General features: G+C 38.7%; 1 protein-coding gene across 2 annotated transcripts in view; it reads right to left on the reverse strand.

Moving 5' to 3' along the window:
* The window catches only part of LOC136867291 (MTOR-associated protein MEAK7), a 132769-nt gene that overhangs the window by 59420 nt on the left and 50057 nt on the right, over window positions 1–23292 (reverse strand). The window lies entirely within an intron of this gene.

A 23292-nucleotide genomic window follows, 5' to 3' on the forward strand; every position in this document is an offset into this window, starting at 1 on the left:
AGGCATATATTCCCAAAACAAATAACCAACTAACATTTTAACATAATAAGTCAAGAAAAAGTCTTGAAAAGTAATTATATGACAGGTCCTAATGTTTTGTGACAATTACTCTGCATATTCAAAAGTGTTCAATGTAAATGAAAAACTAAACGTGAAAGTAGGGGTAGTGAATTTACAACACTTGTGGGCTATTGAGAACTATTAAGAGTACACTTTTTAAGGTCAAGCATGAACATATAACCAGTTTGTCTCAACACCTTAAAGATGAAATAATACAATTCACAATTTAACTAACTAAAGCTATGAGTGTACTTTCTCTTAACAGCTCCAAATTTCATAAAATATCTTCAAATTATGTTAAAAACTGAACAATCAACAGATAACTCCTGTGTTGCAGCAAACCTATGAATTTCTCTTTGTAGTCAGGAAAGCCTTTCTAGAAGCTTGATATTGGTCAACTACACATGTAAAGAAAGTTTTCTATCATCCCTGTTAGTCATTTAGCTATGTTGCTATCTTGGACTGGAAAGACTTAGGATGTTTGTAAACATATTTGCAACTGCATGTACTCCAACCCACAGGCAGAATGTCACACTCAAATGGGAGGCAGTATTTCAGTTTAAGTAACACTAGTGTGGAAGCATTAGGGGTGTGTTCTAAGCAGTAATAGCGAGAGTCTACGGTGGCACAACATGCACAGTCAACATGTGAACTTGTACGTATAATCGTATTCTGTCAAGAAGGATGTTCAACAAGGGCAGTTGCTCAATGTGTGGACTGTAATCAAAGCAATGCAGTTCAAACATTGAAGCGGTAGGGAGACTGGAACTCTTGATGACCTGTCTCACACAGATCATGGGCTACAACTGCAGTCTATGACAGTTACCTTCAAATTTCAGCTCTGAGGAACCCTGAATGCAATGCCACTATGCTGAATAATGTTCTTCAGGCAGCCACAGGTCGCCGCTGCGAGACAGGTTGCACAAGGCACAACTTCACTCTTGATGCCCATACAAAGCCCAGCTCTCAAACCTAGGCATCATGGGACTCTGTACAGATGGGCCAAACATTATGCCTTTTCAGAATTGACATGAAGTCATTTTCACCAATGAGTGTCGCATAAATCTTGTTCCTGACTCATCGGCAACATCTTTGGAGGCAATGTGATCAGGTTTCACATCTGACACACTGTCCAGCACGTAGCATTATTTGGGGTCACTATACGCCACTCTTAGTTATGAAGGACAATGTCACAGCTGTATGATACAGAGACAACATTCTCTAACCCAAGTGACACCATATCACCAGCATTTTGGAGAATTTGTCTGAATGGATGTTGTAACCACACAAAGTCTAGTATCGTTATCTATCATTTGGTTCCCTTATGCATTTTCAAAATTCGCATCACTTTTAACCCCATTATTTAATATGCCTTGCGGCATTTGCTGAGATCACTTAAGTTTGTTCTTAATTGTTTCCACTAGTTGTGAAGTTACAACTCTACTTTAATTGTATTTACTGGTAACTGCACTCATGCACCATCTTAGTTCCCTAGGAACTATCGAGTCTTGTCATGTAACGCATTGTAGCCATTAGCTAATGATCAAGCGATAGTTACTCTCAACTCATAATATGAGGAGGATGTGAAGTTCCTCCATTACCTCCAACCCAAGTGAAAACTATCATTCATGGAGTTGTGGATTCTTACAGATACAAGGTAGCTTCGAAAATGAATGTCTTCCCTAGTTTATGTAAGCAGATTTAAAATTAATTTGCATTATGAGAGTTTTCTATAGCTGATTTTTACCAGTATAGTTCGACAACCAGGTAACTCTCAAATTAGTACGTTATGTTCAAACTGGCAACATGTTATTTACATAAGTAATCTCCAATACTAATGACTGGTGTGCCACTTGGTGACCTGTGTACGTGTTTATTTTCTGCAACCTAACGAAGATTGAAATTCTTGTATTGTATCTTACAAGATTTTAAGATGGTTGTCGGCAGAATACCCCATCCATACATGCATGTGTTTGAATTTATGTTGATCCTTACACATCACATTCTTTCCTGAACATTATACCTCAAAATTTGGTGCACCTATGTAACCATCTAGTTAAAACTGCACTTTAGTTACCTTATTTCTTTGATTTGTGTTCTTGTACTTTATTACTGGTTGTCTATATCTTATTCTAATTTCATTTTCCTCATATTTCAAACATTTCCTTTCTTAATGTAAATCCTTGGCTAGTTCATTAATTATTTACTTTTGTTTTCTAGTTCTTTCTTAAGGAGTGTATTGCCATTATTCTAGGTCTTATTTACATATGTAAATTTTATTACCCTGTAAAACTAAACTTAACGTTATCTGGCCAATTGAACAATTTAACCTGTTAAAATTGTAAAGCCACTATAACCTTGGAATTCATCACTACTTAAGTTCTATTTGGGTTCTGTTTTCCAGTGTTTACTTTGTAATGTCAGCTGTTTCTCTGTAGTCAACGTGCCCATATTTTTCAATGGTCCTTGTGCTAATGCTGTTTTCCTTCTGGGATAGGTTACGCTAGTATTAATTTTATTTATATTTTGGGGCATTATTTTCCGATTCTTAGTTACATTTCGGGTTTCCTATTAACCTTCATTTTCGGATTCTTGTTTTACCTTCTGTTTATTACTTTTGGGTCTTTAACCTTTGATATTATCACTCATTCACGTGCGTGGTTAATTTTAAGGTTATTTCAGTTAATACTTCACAAGTTTTAGACAACACTACTCAAGCTAATTAAAGGAAGTGTTTTCAAGTTATTCAATTATATCATTAATGAAATGGTTTACTATTTTAAGTTGGATAGTAGTGCATGCAAGATACAGATTCCTTATTATACCTATAAATATGTTCCTTGGACAATTTACCATTACTTGGTGTAAATGCCTCCCTTTTCCTTATTGCATTCTCTAACTGTACTCAAACTATTCTCAAGAGGCTGGAACATTTATTAAAGATGCGAAAGTGCTGCTAGGAGAAAGTTTAGGTAGTGACCACAGGTTGCTAGTAACCATCTTAGAAAACATTGTAAAAGAGAAATAGCAGGCATAAATCCAAGATAAAGGTTTGGGAATTTGAAAAACCAGGTATAAGGTCTCGATACCAGACAAAAATTAGAGATAACTGCCCAAACTTGAATTTAAAAAACCTTCATGGACACTGCAGTCAATATTGTTGGCAAAAAAAATATCGCAGGAAGAGCGAAAGTAACCCCAAGATGGAGAAAAATGAAATGAGGAAACAATGTCAAACAGGTGTGGCAAGAAATGAAGAGAAGTTAGGAGAACTATCAGCTGTACTGAGACCTGAAGCTTAAAGTGGAAAGAATGATTTCTAACAAGAAAGAGAAAACCTGGACTGAATTTGCATAGAAACTAGAAGAGTACAGCAAGAACAAGAAACTGTTTTATCAAGTGGGGAGAAACAAGAAAAGCAACTATGAAGGAATAAAGGCCCTGGAGAAAGAAGATGGAAACATAACTTGGAATGACAAAGAGATGAGACAGTATTTTGAAAAATTATACAATGATGAAAACTTAAATATCAAACAGAACAGGAGACCATGGCAAAAGAAAATATTCAAAACGTGGAGCCTTCTATAACATGGATGGAAGTAGAAAATGCCCTACTAAAGAACATGAGTAAAGCCAAGGCAACAGGCATAGACGAGATAGGCTTTAACATTGATCAAGACTGCTGGAGTGCAAGGATTGCAATGGTTCTTTAGAGTTCTGAACAGCATTTGGAAAGAAGAAAAACGAATAGAAAGACAGGACTAAAGGAATCATCATCCATCTATTTAAGAAGGGAGACACATTGAAACCCAGCTACTCCAGGGGCATCACTTTTCTATCTCATGGACTCTAATGGAACAAATCATAGAACAGAGTTTAAAAAGCATCACTGAATCATAGCCTGAAGGGGAGCAGTATGGTTTTAGAAGGAATAGTGCAACAACAGATCTGATATTTTCTATAAGGATGATCACAGAGAAGCACTGGGAAAAAACAAAGAGATCCTTCCTTTTCCTAGATAATGAGAAGGCTTACAACACCATACAGAGACAAACTGTGGGAACACCTTGAGAATAGATCTATACCATGTGTTTTAATTAAGTCAAAATGCTACATGAACATTACCAGACTTGTCGACACATGCATCAACCTGCAGTCACATTGAATCCCGGATGTGCTGATTCATCATGTATCTTTTTTAGTGATTAAGCAACATTTACAAATCATGGCCCAGTAAACCTCCGAAAGATGCACTATTGGTCTGTAAACAATCCCCATTAGCTATGTCAGGTTGAGCATCAGCGTCCATGGAGTTCAAATGTGAGGTGCGGAATAGAACAGTGAACCACCAGTCCATAAGCCCTTTTATTCATGTAATGAATGCTAGATTCTCAAAAATCTCTGCCTCCTAATAGATCAACTTCCACATTATGTTAGATGTTCCACTGCAGACTAGCAGGAACAAATCGGCATGATGGTTGACCAACACATAGTGCAAGATATACTACAGCTTGACTTTAATTGTTTCCTAATCTTTTGATTGGATGAAAGACCTGTATGTTGGCCAGCCCATTCCTCACATTTGACCCCTTAAGATTCTTTTCTCTGAGGATAGCTAAAAGACACTGGTTACAAGAAAATACCAACTACAACTGTGCTGAAATTTCTGATAAAATGCTAGAATGTATGCATCACTCTTTACATGGCAGACTGGAAGCTTGTATTGAAGCTGGTAGTTTCCATTTGAAGGCCAATTTTCTTTCTTCTGAATCCAAAGAATTTGTTTATTCACTTTTAAGTTAGTGCTAACACACAACTGCTAATATTACAAATAATAGCTTGTAAACTACTTCCATCAGAATCCTGAAAAGAGTAAAAGAACACCACTGACATTCTAATTTACCCTACTTTTATTTTATAGGCATTGTTCCATTTGAAAAGCAACTTTCAACAATAAATACACATTCTAATAATTATTATAATCTGTGTGAAAATGGAAATCCTCAGCCTGTTTCCAGTCATTCGACGGGGTCAGGAATGGAATGGACCCCCAATCTAGCGGCGAGGACAGGAATTGTGCCTGCTTGCCGAAGCCCGTCACACTCCTCTGGGGCAATTAGTAATGACAGAGATGAAGTGGAATGATACTGGAGCGAATGAAAGATAAGAGGAAAAACCAGAGAACCCAGAGAAAAACCTGCCCTGCCTCCACTTTGTCCAGCACAAATTTCACGTGCAGTGACCAGAATTTGAACCATGGAACCCAGCGGTAAGAGGCTGTTGCACTGCCCTCTGAGCCATGGAGGCTCAAGATCTGTATATGGGCTACAATTATGAGGTCTTGGTTACACTTCATTTCTGTAAAAACATCACATCAATAACACCTTCCATTTCAGAAATATTTGCAGTGCACCCAGTATTTTGGTTATGTGACAGGTACTAGTATAAGTAGACCTATTTATGACTAGGAACAGTACATGGTATTTGTATGCTTTGTAAAAAAGGTTAATATTGAACTATATAGTGAAAACAAAATACTTTATAATTTTCATAGCTAAAATCCTCTTATTCCATCAGATTACAAACTAAATTTATTGCACCTTATTAACTTTGTTTTACATCTGAATTCTGAAATAATATGCAACACAAATCTATAATAGTGTTGATTTATTTGGGTTGTTTATGTACTTAATTTCTTTGATTGTGGGCTTTATTTTAGTATGGCCTTTTTAATGTTTTCTGTTGTGTGAGTGTCTTGGGGATTGTCTGTATTGGTGTCTAATTCATACATATGAAATTTTTGAAGATTTGTTACAGCATATGTATATAGCCTGCCTGGTGGCCATGAGAGGCGCTGAAATCTAAATGGTCTGACACCATGGTTAGCCAGTTCGAGTCCCATTGGTCAAAAACAATTTCACCATCAGAATGTTGGCCAGTAGGGTAGGGGAGGTGGTGATATACAATTTCTAATCACTAGATTGCATGCTAAAAGCCTGGATTAAATTGCAAATCTCTCCACAGTGCTCATATGGAGTGAGGGCATACGACGCTGTTGATGGCATTTCATCCATCGGATGGGGACGTTAAGCATTTAGCAGACCCCTCGATGATATTCGAAGGGAGTAGGCTATGTGCTGGCACCAGACTTCACCCTCTCCCTCTATCATATATCACGCCAATCATTTCATTCCATTAACTCCTCTGATGAGGTTGTCAGAAAGGGCATCCAGTCATAAAAACTCAACAGATTCATCTCGCCTCATACCCAAACTCGTAGAGAAACAGGAAAAGGGTTGGATAAACATTACAGCATATGTACTGTACCAGGAATGCCTACGGCCTGGCACATTGTATTTTAAATTCGCAATATCTGCGACATGAAGGCGCCAGCACTTTAAGACAGCGCGCGAGGTGAATATTCGAAAGACAGCTGCACGCTATGTGTGAGTGGGAGAGCACTACGTCACAGGTGGGATGCATGCCGGATGACAATCTCCACATGCAGCCAGCTCACCAGTCTAGAAAGTACTAGAACATTTTTTATATCTGCTAAACCCTTTTACCTACAAAATAATAAAGTACATCACCATAAAGCCCATATTTTAAATGTAATGTGCCCAAAGTTTTAAGAAAATTGACCTACCAATTCCCAAGATATTGAGGTGGAAAGAAACTTTCGCGAGAAGCAGAGAGCCAGCTTCGACTTCGGGTATATAAGAGCCACGACGAGACAGGTATAATCAGTTGCAATCTACAACTCGACTATGATGGATTGTACGGTCGCCATGTGCAAGTGTCGAACCTGAAACTTTGTCGCATTACGCGAAGTTAGTCGTCGTACTTATAAAATTTCTGCAGTACTATGGATTAAGAAAAAATCCAGCGTGTATTAAGTTGAACTAATATTTTCGGTGACATCTCTGAACGTAGTAAAATTTCAGCGTGTGCTAGAATGAGTATTTAAAATTGGACAGTGACATATCAGAAGTTGGGATATTTCATGAACTCTGAAATTAATATGTCGTAACCGAGTGGGGACAGTTTTTTCCAAATATTACTTGTATTTGAACAGTGGTATCAAATAACTTAGTAAATCTTAAGGATATTTTATGGCAATTCCATGAAATATTAACTCCAGTGAAGTGAAATAACACAATATCCCCTTAATATTTGTGTTAGTAATAATTAGAAACATATGAATACATCTTACGTGTGTAGTAAATGGACTGAACTAGCACTTGATATTTCGATAAGTTTGAACTTCAGGTTTTATTTTGATCCAAGTATAACGTGTTCTGACAGAAACATTATTCTCATAATCATATAAACAGTGTTTCAAAACCTCATATTACTTGAACTATACTTATAAAGTGTGACTACCTAAAACTGTGGAAACGTTCGAACAGTGATGTGTGCGCTTCGAAACCATAAATATTTTCGACTGTGCTTTAATTTCATTCAAAAGGCATAATTATATCAAAGTGTGATTATTACTTTGAATTTTACATAACAGACTATGATTCAAAGTGCGATTCTGAGTACTGTTTACGAGTGAATTGTTAATTTTCACTTGATCAAATATTACTATTTTTGAACACACAATCGTCAATTGAACTTTCTCGTGTATCTTCACAATTGACACCAGAAATCTTGACCGAGTGTTTAATCCTCATATCAACCCAACACCTGACTGAACGTGGGAGATGCTACGTGGTACAATGTGGGAGATGGTACATGGTACGACGTGAGATATGGTATGTGGTACAACAGGGTGTTCACAACATCAAAGGAGTTTCAGATGCTGTTCTTAGAACTGCATTCCCTAGTTCCAGCATCATGAACATTGAGGTGATATGAGTGCATTTAGCATTAAACTGTTAAAAGCTGTGATTATTTTGAAACCATTCAGAGCACTAGACATTTACGAACTTCCCAAAAAGGCACTATTTTTTTCAAGCGCTACTTTAACTTCAAGTGCTAATCAAATTTCAAGTGCTAATTTAATTTCGAGTGATAATTTAAAGTAATAAGTTGCACAGACTTTATGAGATTTAAAGTAATTTCATCTTAGAAAGACTGTAGGTTATTCAAATAATATTGTTAAGTGGTTAACTTAAAAAGACTGTAGGCATTATCAGTGAATGATTTAGAAAGACTATAGGTCTTACATGAGAATAATCTAGAAAGACTACCAGTGTTTATCCCAGAAAATTCTAGAAGTGATATTTACTTTACAAATTTCATTTATTATTTCATTTTCAAATTTCATTTATTGCAAGAAAATTTCAGATTTTGAAATATTCAATGAAACATTCAAGAACTTGACAGAAGATATTTCCAATTAATTTCTAAGTTTCAATGCAAGATGATAACGGAGTTACTTATGCGCCAAGTCATTTAAATAAATTTTAATTTTGCAAAATAATATATATTATTTTGCTCTGCAAACTCCTTTCTCTGTACTGGCTCCTAAGGACTGAACACCACCTAAGACCTTTCTCAAGCTCCTTATTCCAACAACTTTTCCTGGTACAGTATGTAAATGACTGCACAGACTGGAATGACCATTCCAAATTGATCAGTGTTTGGACAACTTTTTGCTAGAAGAATTTGTAGCAACAGTACATATTTACTACATAAATCTTCAGTTCAACAACTATGAATTTGCTACACATCAGACATGTATCTACAAAACTACAGTTTTGCATTTATTTAACATATCCAGTCAGTGCCACAGAGGGGGTAAAGCTGATTCCTGCCCGTAGTGCCTCTGCTAAGGTAGTTGGAATTAAATCTCCATTACCGAACTGAACATTAGCATCCCACAAGTACTAGATGGCAACTACTCTTCAAAGGCCTCTTACAAGGCCGAAATTAACTATATTATGCCATAAAAGAAGGTCTATCACCATCTAAAGAGGTACTAGTGAGTCAACTCTGTCAAACTTATAACTGTGACGTGCTTTGTATTCAGGAAACGCAGGGAAGTGACCAACGACGTCCCAAAATTGCTGGGTTATGACTTGTGGCTAAAAGACCACAGTCAGTACGGAAGTGCAATATTTGTTCATCCTGACATTCAGGTCTTGTCAACATCTGTAAGAGATTACAATAACATTGAAATAAAATCAGTCTGTTCTCCCCTATCCAACTCTCAACATCTCATTATGTACCAAATAACCACTGTAACATGACCGATTACAGTACCTTTTCGGAGAAGGTTTAAATTCAAAAAGGCTAATTGGGAAAAATTTTACAATACACTTGACAGCTTCAAAAGGGAGATTCCTCCAGAACCAGAATCTTACACTTTTGTTGATGCAGTATCGAGAGCCTCACGTTTATCAATACCCAGAGGTTGCAGAACACATTACTACCAAGGTTTAACTGCTGATGCAAAAGTCTACCTACAGAAGTACCTACAGAAGTACCTTGACCTCTTCGAAGTGAACCCTTTCAGCAAAGAGACAATTTCAGCCGAACGTTACTTACTTCAATCTCAGACAACAAAAAGAAAACTTGGTTGAAACTGATGGAGGAAACATTTCTCAGTTAATAGTCGAAAGGCTTGGAGACTTCGGAAAAAACAACATTGACCCAACTAAATGCTCAGTCCATGCTAATGTCACAGTGAATCATATTGCTTCACAGTTGCTTAATAATGGCAAATCACAATCAACTATTAGGAAATCAGAGTCAAAAATTGTGACTGGGGAACCTGAGACTATCAGTACTTTAGCAAGAACATTTAATCTCAGTGAATTAGAAACTGGTATTACAATGTGCAAACACACTCCCACTAGTGTTTAGTTGAGGGGTGTATACCATGGCTAAATCGGGATGGATGCAAGACCGTTTTCAAAAATGGCCACAGATGGCTTTCACACTTGTTCAGCGACAAACCTCTGTCCGTAGCTCTCTGTATTGAACCCTCGAGATTCACTGAATAATTTTTTAATGAGATAACTGAACATTATACACTGACTGACAGAGCAAATGCAACACCAAGAAGGAGTGCTCAGAACTTTATGCCAATTGCAGGGTAGACTGACGTCACCGAGGTATGCTCATGATGTGAAATGCGCCACTGTGCTGCGCACGTAGTGAACGATAAATGGGACACGGCGTTGGCGAATGGCCCACTTCGTACCGTGATTTCTCAGCCGACAGTCATTGTAGAACGTGTTGTCATGTGCCACAGGACACGTGTATAGCTAAGAATGCCAGGCCGCCGTCAACGGAGGCATTTCCTGCAGACAGACAACTTTACGAGGGGTATGGTGATCGGGCTGAGAAGGGCAGGTTGGTCGCTTCGTCAAATCGCAGCCGATACCCATAGGGATGTGTCCACGGTGCAGCGCCTGTGGCGAAGATGGTTGGCGCAGGGACATGTGGCACGTGCGAGGGGTCCAGGCGCAGCCCGAGTGACGTCAGCACGCGAGGATCGGCGCATCCGCCGCCAAGCGGTGGCAGCCCCGCACGCCACGTCAACCACCATTCTTCAGCATGTGCAAGACACCCTGGCTGTTCCAATATCGACCAGAACAATTTCCCGTCGATTGGTTGAAGGAGGCCTGCACTCCCGGCGTCCGCTCAGAAGACTACCATTGACTCCACAGCATAGACGTGCACGCCTGGCATGGTGCCGGGCTAGAACGACTTGGATGAGGGAATGGCGGAACGTTGTGTTCTCCGATGAGTCACGCTTCTGTTCTGTCAGTGATAGTCACCGCAGACGAGTGTGGCGTCGGCGTGGAGAAAGGTCAAATCCGGCAGTAACTGCGGAGCGCCCTACCGCTAGACAACGCGGCATCATGGTTTGGGGCGCTATTGCGTATGATTCCACGTCACCTCTAGTGCGTATTCAAGGCACGTTAAATGCCCACCGCTACGTGCAGCATGTGCTGCGGCCGGTGGCACTCCCGTACCTTCAGGGGCTGCCCAATGCTCTGTTTCAGCAGGATAATGCCCGCCCACATACTGCTCGCATCTCCCAACAGGCTCTACGAGGTGTACAGATGCTTTCGTGGCCAGCGTACTCTCCGGATCTCTCACCAATCGAACACGTGTGGGATCTCATTGGACGCCGTTTGCAAACTCTGCCCCAGCCTCGTACGGACGACCAACTGTGGCAAATGGTTGACAGAATGGAGAACCATCCCTCAGGACACCATCCGCACTCTTATTGACTCTGTACCTCGACGTGTTTCTGCGTGCATCGCCGCTCGCGGTGGTCCTACATCCTACTGAGTCGATGCCGTGCGCATTGTGTAACCTGCATATCGGTTTGAAATAAACATCAATTATTCATCCGTGCCGTCTCTGTTTTTTCCCCAACTTTCATCCCTTTCGAACCACTCCTCCTTGGTGTTGCATTGTCACTGTCAGTCAGTGTATGTTGAAGTTATTGCATTTCAGTTACCTGGTATGGTGCAAGAGGGAAGGCATTTGACCTCTGACAGACTTGCACACGCAGTTAAACGGATGCTGTTACAAGATACTGGTCATGGAAAATTCCACAAAAACGGCCTTGAATAGTGTGAAAAGTGCAAAAGAGAGATATTTGAACTCCCAATGCTAATAGTGAATTAGCAAATCAGAGTGCAAGCTGCATCTTAAAGGGCGACATTCAGGTTTACCAACATGACTTTGGACCATTAAAATGCTAGTATCTATGAAACTAACCTTATATTAATAAAGGAGGATAATTAAAACATGCAAGGATTTATGCAATAACATGATGCATTTAGTTGAGCTAATTAATTACAAATTACTTAAGGCCAGACCACTGAGAAATTGAATTGGGAGAATCGCCTACAGACACCTAAGCCATGAGGAAGAGAGCCAAGGCACAGATACACTTCTTGTGAAAGTCTGAGGTGACTGATGTGTTGGATAATTCTCTGTGCAAAATTTTAGACAGAGGACAGGCTGAAGTGTGAGCATTTTCATACTGCGTTAGAGGAGTATTAAGAACATCAGGTACCATGCAGCTGTGGACAATTTGTGCAAAGACTCTTCTGGAATTTATATTTTGAATAACTGAATTACCCATCATAATTTCAGACAGCTGGGAGTGTGTTAGGATACGGCTAGCGAGTTGCTCCAGAATGTTAGAAGGGAGACTAGTAGATATTACAGAACTTGCTTTACACCAACAAATATAAGCTCAAATACCATAATTGCTCTTTTAAGCACTAACTGAAAGGTGTGACAGATATTTAACCTGTACATATTGTAATATAACCAGTATTTTATTTTTAGTGCAGAGGGCGAATAGTTACACGCATGCTGTGTTGGGAATGATAATAGTGTGATCATGGACTTCGAATGCCAGGATTACCCCACATAGAGGACTGGATTGGAGATATGATGGAGGACTTCAGCGGCTGTAAATACAATGGTTGGGCTTTTCTGATGCTCACTGCGATTGCAGAGATTACTTGTTTTTGCTACTTTTTTAACTTTGCACTAATACAACTAAGGTTTTTGACTATGGAAGGATGGGAAAGGACTAGGCTTTGGAAGGTAGTGGCCGTGGCCTTTAAGGTACATTCACCTGGCATGAGAATGGGAATTCATTTATTTACTTATTTGATAGTATGAAGTTACACAGGCTGAGCCAAATTACGTTTCTTCATGATATATAGGCTTTAAACTTTATATCGAATAAAAATAATAGTAACAATAACAGCAAGAAGTAGAAGAAAACTAACAAGCAGAACACATTTTAAAATTATTGCTACAATTGACAGTCAATTTTTCCATTCAAAATTTTCCTCAATATATGTATCAAAATTAATGTTCTGTTTCTCAAAGACATGAAATTGAACAAACTTCCTTAATAGTACAATCTTCAGGTCTGCCTACTCTGGGATTCAAACCCACCATCTCCTGAATACAACCTCACAGCTGTGCAACCCTTCCGCATGGCTAGCTTGTTTGGTACTGAGATTACTACTCGTACTGGAGATTTTATTTAAGTTAGGAATATCAAGGGCCAGTTAGGGTTATGGTTAGATTTCTTTATTTCTATTAATGCCAGGTGGGAAATTAATTTCTGAATGTGTTTTGTTCACATGTGTTTAGTGTGATTCAACAATTTTTATTTTCAGGAAGTTTACTTGTTTCTTCCATTATACATGGGCTGTTCAATGAAGACTGGCACTATTACTCCCAACACTTCATTCCAAAATATTACATATTCAAACTTTTGTCCCCTTCAATGCCATACACCTGTTCCACTGCCTTTGTCACTGCTGGAAGATGTGCAGGAAACCATTCTTTGATAGCTGCTTCAGAACCGCCTTGAAAGCTTTTAATGCCTAGGTTACTGAATCGACAGCCCTTAAGCTCTTTTTTGGCCATTGGGTATAGAAAGTGTCACACAGGGCCAGGTCATGGCTGTAAGGCACATGGGATACTGTGGAGATTCCTTTTCTCATCAGAAACTTTGTAACTGCAGTAGTGACATGAGGTCTGGCATTATCATGATGGAGCTTCCACGGCACAAGGTTCCTCCTTTTCTGGGGGACATGATCCATCAATTGGTGCAGGACGTTCTTGTAGAACTCTGTGGCGACTAGTGTGTCTTGGAACCGTATGCGTGTACAACATTCCCTGGTAATCTAAGAAAGTGATGACCATGGCCCTATTTGCTGACTTCTGTGCATGTGCCTTTATAGGGGCTGGTTGGCCACGTTCCTCTCACTCGCTGCTGCCCCGCTTGGTTGCAGGATTGCAACAATACACCCATGTGTAGTAGTGATATTCTGCAACCAAGCATCACCTTCATCTTTATTATTATAAAGAATCATATACAGTCGTATCAGCACACTATATTTTATTTCAAAACCAGTTTTCAGACTATGGTCCATCATCAGTGTCAAAATTATTTTAAAAACATTTGATTTTAAACGAGTATGTTGTCACATTGAGTTTTAAACAGTTAAAATGGAGCACTGTTGAGATCAACATAAGAAGGGCTGGATTATCCTCGTGCTCAGGCTGTTGATCTAGTATTAGACAAATGTTCAGCTTTAAGTACAGGCCACGCAGGAAGCACACTGACCATCTTTAACACATTATTTCCAGTAGAGGCATGCATAAACGTGAAGCTGCTTCTGCACAGGAGTAAGCAGTCATGGTATCCATTGCGCATAAACACATGACATATGCAAATGTTGTGAGTGCTCCTGACTGATATTACGATGATGTGTGCAAGCTGCCTAATACAGAGGCTAGAGTCAGTACGAATAAAAACAGCCCACAATGTTGATCATTGTCTCTGTTAAGGCTACAACAGGTGCTGCTGCTCCTCCTCCCTGCAGTCAGCACTTTCTCGTCGATCTCTGAATGCCTTATGCCATCGGAAGCAAGCTCAGACATAACAGAGTCCCCATACATTCTCAACTCTCCATAGGTTGCTGACTTGTTTTTCCTTCAAGTGAACACAAAACTATTGTGTAACTCTGCTCACAAAAATCAGTCATGGTGAATTTTTAGAGGCGACTACAACACTCTTGCTTTTAACAACCGTCACAGTTTGACTGACAAGAGATAATATTACAAAACTTGCTGGGGAAGAAACTAAGTATTTAGTACCTCGATACACCATGAGATTGCATGCGCAGTCACTTCTGCACACTTCTTGTAATACTCTTTGACTGTAGTCAGACAGTTTGTGCCAGTCTTTATTGATAAGCCATATGATTAAATTTGTATGTTCTTGTTGTATGGGATCATTAAGGATAGACAACATTAGTATAAATTTCTTGCATGAGCATACTTAGAATGCACATATTTTTCAGAGTATTTATCTTCAAGATTATCCATCAGTGTGCATTTGAGTGCTGTTTGAACCAGTGACCATCCATGGACCATGACAAGACAGGATCATCCATTAGTTTGTGTGTTAATGTACATTTAATTATTATGTGAATTATTTGAATACGGAATGGTAGTATTCGAGAGGTTTTTAACTGTGCCATTGAAATGAGTATCTAGACGCAGATTTTCTGTGTCTAAACTTTGAGAGATAAGGGATGGTTCTCCTATGATTCCACTTTCTGCATATTCCATGTCTCACTGTCAAGAATAAATTTAAAGCTGAACAGGGTCCTAATGACAAACCGAGTATAATCTTCATAAATTATCGATTCTTTAAATGGTAGGCACAGCACATATTTAATTTCCATTTTAATAAAATAATGGAGTGAGCTAGGATACTGTGACCATTCACCATCATGCCATGGACATGGTAGGAGGTCAGACTAATTATATATGCCGTTTTGCGCAACATCCTGTGACATATAATGCAGTAGTTAGCATTCTGTTTGTCGAACCGGGGTATGATTCGCAATACGCCAGCCCGAAGGGAGCAGTTTTCTGCGCTGTAACAAGAGAAGGATAGCGCAGTATTGTTAAACCTTGAAACCGCGCTCTCTTTCCGAGCGAGCGAGAAGGGAAGGTAACGCTACGCACGGAGATGGAGGTTATTGGAGTCTGGGCCGAATTAAGGTGTGTTAACCTTTGAAAAATAAATGCCCACTATAAATTCAACACCGTATTCATTAGTATCACTTCACCATAATTTACGAAAAAGAGGAAGAAGACTTCTATATTAAATAATTTTTCTAAATTTATAAATCAGGTCCCATTCAAACCAATGTATTTTATGCTGACCGCCAATGCATATAAGTACAATACTTCAATAATGGATCAGTAATGACGCCTATCATACAGTAGTACGCAGATGAATGGTGACTACTGAAATCTGACGTGGGAAAAAGTGGGAGATATTGCATGATGAAACATGACGCGTGATTTTCCAAAAGGACGCTTTGGGAATTATGATTGACCTACTGATCGCTTTCGTTTCACATATGTTCAGTAGAAAGTAGAGGTCATAAGCTTTAATTCGACTGTTATCACGTCGTTCAAAGACTCCGATTACTGGACCGTCATTTTCAACAGGAACATAATTCATCTCCTCCCTGACCATTTGTCCGGAGGTTATACGTATAGCCAGGACCCAGATACTGTATCTCATTCTCATCCGTGTAGCTGCAGTGGTAACACATTACTTTATTGTCGTCTGTGTGATTGCAGCTCAACACATTAGAAGTGGACCTGGATATCAGTGATTTGGATAACAGTGTACCAAGTGCTGTGCCATTGAAGAAACACATCAATGTGATGTAAATATTTTTACGGGATAAGCCGTGTGGTACAAGTTAATGTACATAATTGCCAAATAGAAGCCTTGATTTGGCATTTTAACATCACAATCGTTGAAGATAGTTAGTTATGACTTATGGTGCAATCACCAACGGAGGGCAAACGCTTCAGGTTATTTGGCGTGGTGAGACAGTTAATATATAGAAGAGATAATTATCACCGGTCCTGAGCATTTAAGAACGAGTGACATTTAGGAAAAATTAAATAACTGTTCTTGACAAAATTAATATTCGCATCCTCCAGGGACATTCGTTGTGATAGTCTGAATTAAATGAACAGTGATTTCTACAAGCTTATCACTACTTGCGTTAATCTATTTCAACTTAAGAGTGGAACTTGTTACAAGTAGACCCCTTTTGAAAGTGCATAAACAGTATTTAATAACTCATTCTCCATTTTTCTGTATGTTCGTGAGTGGTCGTCGAACCCAAGATTTGGAGCCTAAAAGAGTCGCGCCTGAGTGCCTGCGATCAGCTTTACAGGGAACGTCCAGAAATTCAACTGAGAAGACAACAGTTCGTGTCATGGATCGTCATATGAAGAGGAACCGAGGACTACTAGGAACAATAATATAAATCATGTTCGTGTAAAGATCTATGATGTACCCTAGATGACAGCAAGCCTTACTCACCATGTGTTAAGTACATACTTTTATATACTTCAAACACGAGAGATGCATGCCAGTAATAATTTTATTTTGTAAATATTATAATGTCATAATTAATAATTAAAATGTAGGGAACATTATGCGCATATGACTGGGAAAGATTTGGTATTAGTTAGGATCATCAAGTGATTTTCAAGATAATCATTGATATTCAACAAATTCATTTGCATAAAATTATTATTTAGATTCCAAAGTATTTAGCTTATATGAACTGTCTTTGGGAAGGACGGCAATTTTGCTAGACTTATATTTCTTCGTAATTTTTTTTTATCTGATAAAGATCTTCAGAGTAGTTATATATAAACTATACGTTTGTGATTCAGGTATTTGTAATTCCGGATAATATTAGATAATCATTGGAGTGGATCCAAACCGAGGTATAAATTAATTTATAATTATATATGAAAACGTGAGAAGAATTAAATAGCCTGAAAGAATGGAGTCTTCTATGCGAGTTAAATGAACGGATTGAGATACGATGGCATGACATGAGAGGGCGAAGCAGTAACATGTTATGTTGTTGGAGTGGTAAGGAATAATAAATAATTATAGCTGTTGTGAGATATTGAATTGGGCTGAATATATAGCCAAATAATGAATAATAAGAAATAATGGCTTTCAAGTGAGTGCATACTTGACAATAAGCCGAGATGATATGTAAGAAAAATGAAAGGGAGAGTGAAGGACGATTTATGGTGTCCGTAACCCAGGGCTGGTTACAGCTGTTATAGTGATTGACAAGTTTATTGCCGGTCGACTGTAGACCGAGCGAACCCTTGCAGTTTCTAGCAAAGCGATGTTAATGGGCCAAGCTCTTCATTCACCAGAGTAATCTCAATCCCATTCTAATTATATGTTGCGAGTAACACGGATAAGTTCCTGATTTTGTGAAGGATAGATCCCTTCTCATGCTAGGCATTAAATTAGCCTCTGATTGGAGTTCAAAAATTTTTACCTTGGAAGCCGAAGCCTGTTGGTTCGAATGATGCTGGAGCGAAGATTTAACCAGATATTATGGCTTGGTTAAGCCATATCTCCAAGATGTGTTGTGTGAATATATTTGATATTTTTTTATATGTATGTTTCTGTGTGTTTTATTATTTCCCAAAGTGTTCTATGGTGGTGGGTGCGATTCCAGCTTTGGCTGATTTTTTAAAAATATATAATTAGTTAGGTAAACCCAGGATACGCACATATCTGTTCAATGTGTATGTTCATCGTAAGTGTTCAATGTACATATACATTTGTCGTGGTCAAATGGATCACATGTTCGATACTCTGCAATGCAATCTCGTGTGTATAACAGATGTGCTTATATTGTGTTATAATTTTTTTTCTTTCTCTATCCAAATCATGACCAGTAATAAAGGATACCTGGTTCTTACCCAGGAGGCTCGAGTTTGATCCCCGGTATGGGAACCATATTTAATATCCATTTGTGACGAGAGTTTAATAAATAAAGGATACCATTCAATATCCATTTTTTATAAATAAACTCATATCAGTATATGTTGATCGAGTGAATTGATGTACGCCAAGAACTCATTATGCCAGGACGATTTCAAGAAAAGAAGGCATATAATGTATATAATTGTGTCAGTTTGTTTTCTTTTGCTCAAATGTTGAGATACATTATTTGTGTGGTTCATATCAGTATAATAAATATGTTTAAAATATAATACTTGAACGGAGATTCTTCTCAACAATATTAGCATATCCCTCTCATATTATAGAGTCCTACTTCCATTATTTTAGACAGTGCCTATTTTATTTCTTTATCGAACATTCCATTACCCATATTGCTCTACAAATTCAGCCGGTGATGCAATGAAAGTAGGGACGATGAGACTTCAAGCCTGGTAAGCGACTTCTGGCGGTTCTCATCCAAGTGTTCCATCTGTACATCTGTTTGTGAAACCAAATTAAGTAATATTGCCCTGATTATACCTAATGTAAGCCTCACATTTGTTGCCCAATTATTGGGGCCAGTTTCATTTTGTCACCCGAGGTGCTCAGAGCTGGTTCATACTTAGTTTTTGTGCGACGACATATGCCCTAATGGTTACAATACATTAGGTATATCATGGTAGTTCATCTTAGAGGACACCGCTTTGTGCACAGGCAAGGTCACAGTTCATTGTGTGTATCGATATTGAGAAGATCTTGCTTGAATACATTTTATGACACATTCTTTGGGCAAGGGTTCAATCCCCATACATTAGAATCAGTGTTAATTTAGTGTTTTTTTGTTTATTTCTCATAGGTCCCTTAGCTATATTTCATTGCATTCATTTATTTCCTGAAATGTTGTAAGTTCAAGACAATGGCTAGTTATTCCCTGTTCATTTAATTTAAGTAGTAATATTCACTCGTGGAGTGATTAAAGAAATCCAGTTACTAATAACGATTCAGCTTACAAACCAGACATACTAAAATCAGCAATTTACATAGGTATGTCAATCCATTTGGGATGTTGACATTTTCAGACCTGTATTAGGTTGTTTTTGTTTTGTTTTTTGCAATGTTGTAATTTTACTTAGTTTTGATGACAATTTTTTATCTGCCTGTCGAAAGGTTTAAAATAACTTTCAGTTTGTTAACACTAGTGTTCTCATTCAGAATATTAATTCTCACCTCTTTCCCTGTTAATATTCAAACCTATCATCCAGGGCAAACCAGTTAACACCCTGAGAGAAATGCCAGGGAAAGGTAAGAGGTCTGAAATGGTACAGTGATTAGAGGCCAAAGGTTGTAAAACAGGAGTGAGTGGAGGTTGACACTGCATGAACAATGGCACATTATATTATTATTATTATTATTATTATTATTATTATTATTATTATTATACAGTGCATGTTTAAATATATCAAAGAATAGCTATTCTGTATCTTATGACTGCATTTATTGAATAAAAATATTTTTACATGTGGTCACCAACATAAACCATGCCTGCTATATGCTTCGTCTACTTGCTGAAACTGCTGTTGAGAGTCTACCCTGAACTTTCACACTTGCACTGTGTATGTGCTGGTGGCATTTGAACTTGCCATAAATTAAGGTAGGCATTTCTTTCTCCTTTCTTTTTAGATCACATCAAAACAGCCAGGTCTCATGGCATCAGTAGGCTACGCAGTGACCGGGGCCTTAAGGTACAGCCCCGACATTTACTGGTGTGAAAATGGGAAACCATGGAAAACGATCTTCAGGACTGTTAACAGTGGGATTTGTACCCACTACCTCTTGAATGAAAGCTGACAGTTACACACTCAAACCTTGCAGCCAAACTCAGAGAGAGATGACAAAACTTAAGTGCCTTCAAATACTGTATATTTCGCCCTAAATTGAGATAGTGAATAAATAACTTGCTTGATTTATGACATTTTAACTAATGATTCAGAATCACAGCCTTATCACTAGCACACAGGAAATGAATGTTTTCTGCAAACTGAAACTGTAACTTTGGTTCCAATATCAAACATCTTAATGAAAAACATGAAACATAGGAACTGTTGTTAAATTCCAACTCAAATACAAGCAATAATTCAGAAATTGTTATCCAAACATGGTAATAACTGTTTGTAAAATCTGTGAAAAGAGTAAATTCTTCTAGACATGAACGTATTAATTACAACTTAGAACTAATCAGTAAATTGAAAAAATATTTTCTACTTTCAAGAACTTCCCTAGCAGACCAGTTACTCTTCCTATTTACAATGAACTCAACAGAATTTTTTTCAGTGATCCCCATGCAACCTAGAGGCCAAAGATTGCCCAATTCTTGGTCTAAGAAGCTGAAGCAGAATTTAGACATCAGCAGATATTAGACAGCAGCAGAATGAAAGACTTCCAATGCAAAAGCCCAATGAAGCAGAGATGAGAGAGATGCTGCAGTATTCTTAAAAACAATTTTAACAACTTACAAATTTTGAGAGACTGCATTTGAGACATCAGTAATATACTTCATCTTTCAGCAGCAACTAAGAATACCAGCTTGTGACAAGCTGCCTGACAAAAGGGGAGAATAAAAATAAATTATTTACTAAGTTCAGGACGAAAAGAAAATAAGGTATTACAAACTAGACCAAGTAATATTCAACAAAAAAAAAATGGTCAAACTCATGTACAGAAGAATCAGTCAAACTTTATATACTTTGTTCCATATGGTGGTTGCGATGGTCTTGTCAATATGCATTTCTCCATTACACACTTTGCCAATAAACTTGCGTACTTATATTACTTATGATAGGAAAGTTACAAGCAGAGTTTAGGGCAATCGATGCACTTCTTGCAAAAATCCCACTTATGATGAGTGTGCTGGGTAGAGTAAGAACTATGTGCCTATGCCCAAAAGATATAAAGCCATCACCCAAATGTTCCCTGGGCGTGGGGGCCAACATTGCTCGCGCCCGTAGGTTTAACCTGAAAGTACCCTACTCGTGACCCCTGGGTGGTGCTAAGGGAGCAACGGCAAACAGGCGACCAGACGTAAAGTTTTACCTCCTGGTCTAGATACAGTACAAAATTACGATGAACAAGAATGAATTTTCCAAAGGCCCTTCTAAGGACCAAACAACCACTAGGAACCTGGGACCTGTCCTTCGTGCATGTCAACTAAACATTGAAGGTATTAGTCGTGCTAAAAGTGAAGCCTTGTCCAAACTGCTACTTTCTCATGAAGTAGACCTGGCAGTCATACAGGAAACACATTGCATTGATGAGCAGCAGCTGCAAGCTAGAGGAAAAATTCCGGGTTACGATCTTCTGGGAGCAACCTGTCATGCCTACGGTAATGCTATATACATGCAAAACACTGTAGATAATGCTTTTCTTTTATCTACTAGCACTGAGGAGGACATCCACTCCATTGTTATCAGAATAGGCGACACGGAGTTCTCAAACATAAACAAACCTCAGAATTCTAAGTGGCCCAACCATGTTGTAGATATTCGACCACATCCAGCAGTCTACATTGGTGATTTCAACAGTCACCACCAGGACTGTAAATACAGAACTAATGACGATAATGGGGAAGCAGTACTGGAATGGATGGATAGAAACAACCTCTTTCATGTCTTTGATGTCAAAGACCGGGACACATTCAAATCAGCAGCCTGGAAACGGGGGTATTGTCCTGATCTGTGCTTTGTGTCCAGAGACAAAGGAAACAAACCTCTACCAACTACTTGAAAAGTGCTCCACGACTTCCCTCATAGCCAGCACAGGCCTGTACTATACGAAATTGGCATCCAAATCGCTCTGATCACATCTTGCCTTCGACCATGCTGGAATTTCAATAAAGCTGATTGGCCTGGCTTCGCAGAACAACTTGATAAATGTGTAGGTCGGATACCACCTACACATGACGCTTATGAAAGATTCATAGGAGCTGTGGTGTCAGCAGCAAAGAAACATATCCCTAGAGGGTTTCGCAGGGAACATTCCTGGATGGAACGAGGAAAGCAAAAACCTTTACCAACAATTTATTGAGAGCAGTGACCATGAAATTGCAGACCAACTTCTACACAGCCTAGATGCAGCCAGGAGGCAAAAATGGGAAGATAAAGTTAGCTCTCTAGACTTTACTAAATCGAGTCGACAAGCATGGTCTCTCCTAAAGCAGCTTGGAGACTGAAAAGCAACTGGACGGACGATGTCAGAAATCAATCCAAACAAGATCGCCTCTCATCTGGTCATGACTTCAAAAAGCAAAAGAAACAAGAAACTTACCAAGAACTTAAAGAAAGAACTGAAACTCCTGAAAAGTAGTTCCCCGGTGGCACACTCCAAACCATTTAGTGTGGAAGAAATAAACATAGCTATCAGAGACACTAAATCAGGTAAAGTCATGTAGGATAACTGCACGACTCCTGAACAACATGTTGAGTCAAAGACAATTTTGTGTGTATAATGGGACAGCTGTAAGCAGCCAAAGATCGCTGAACAACGGTCTGCCAAAGGGGTCAGTTCTCGCTCCTTTGCTGTTTAGTTTATATATTGCAGACATGCCGAAGACACTTTCAAGGAAATTCGGATACGCAGATGACTGGGCACTTGCTATCAGGGACAAAACAGTTGAGAAAACAGAAGAGATCCTGACTGAAGACCTCAAGACACTGGCACACTACTTTCAAATTTGGGGACTCCAACCAAACATCAGCAAAACTGAAGTTTGTTGCTTCCACCTAAACAATAAAATGGCTAACAGGGAGTTAAATGTGTACATGAACAACCAGAAATTGAGACATAATAGGTACCCTAAATATCTAGGAGTCACACTGGATAGAACACTGTCTTATAAACATCTCCTGAACGTCTCTGCCAAA

Source organism: Anabrus simplex, chromosome 3 (genome assembly GCF_040414725.1).
Source record: "Anabrus simplex isolate iqAnaSimp1 chromosome 3, ASM4041472v1, whole genome shotgun sequence".
In the NCBI taxonomy this organism is placed as follows: Eukaryota; Metazoa; Arthropoda; class Insecta; order Orthoptera; family Tettigoniidae; genus Anabrus; species Anabrus simplex.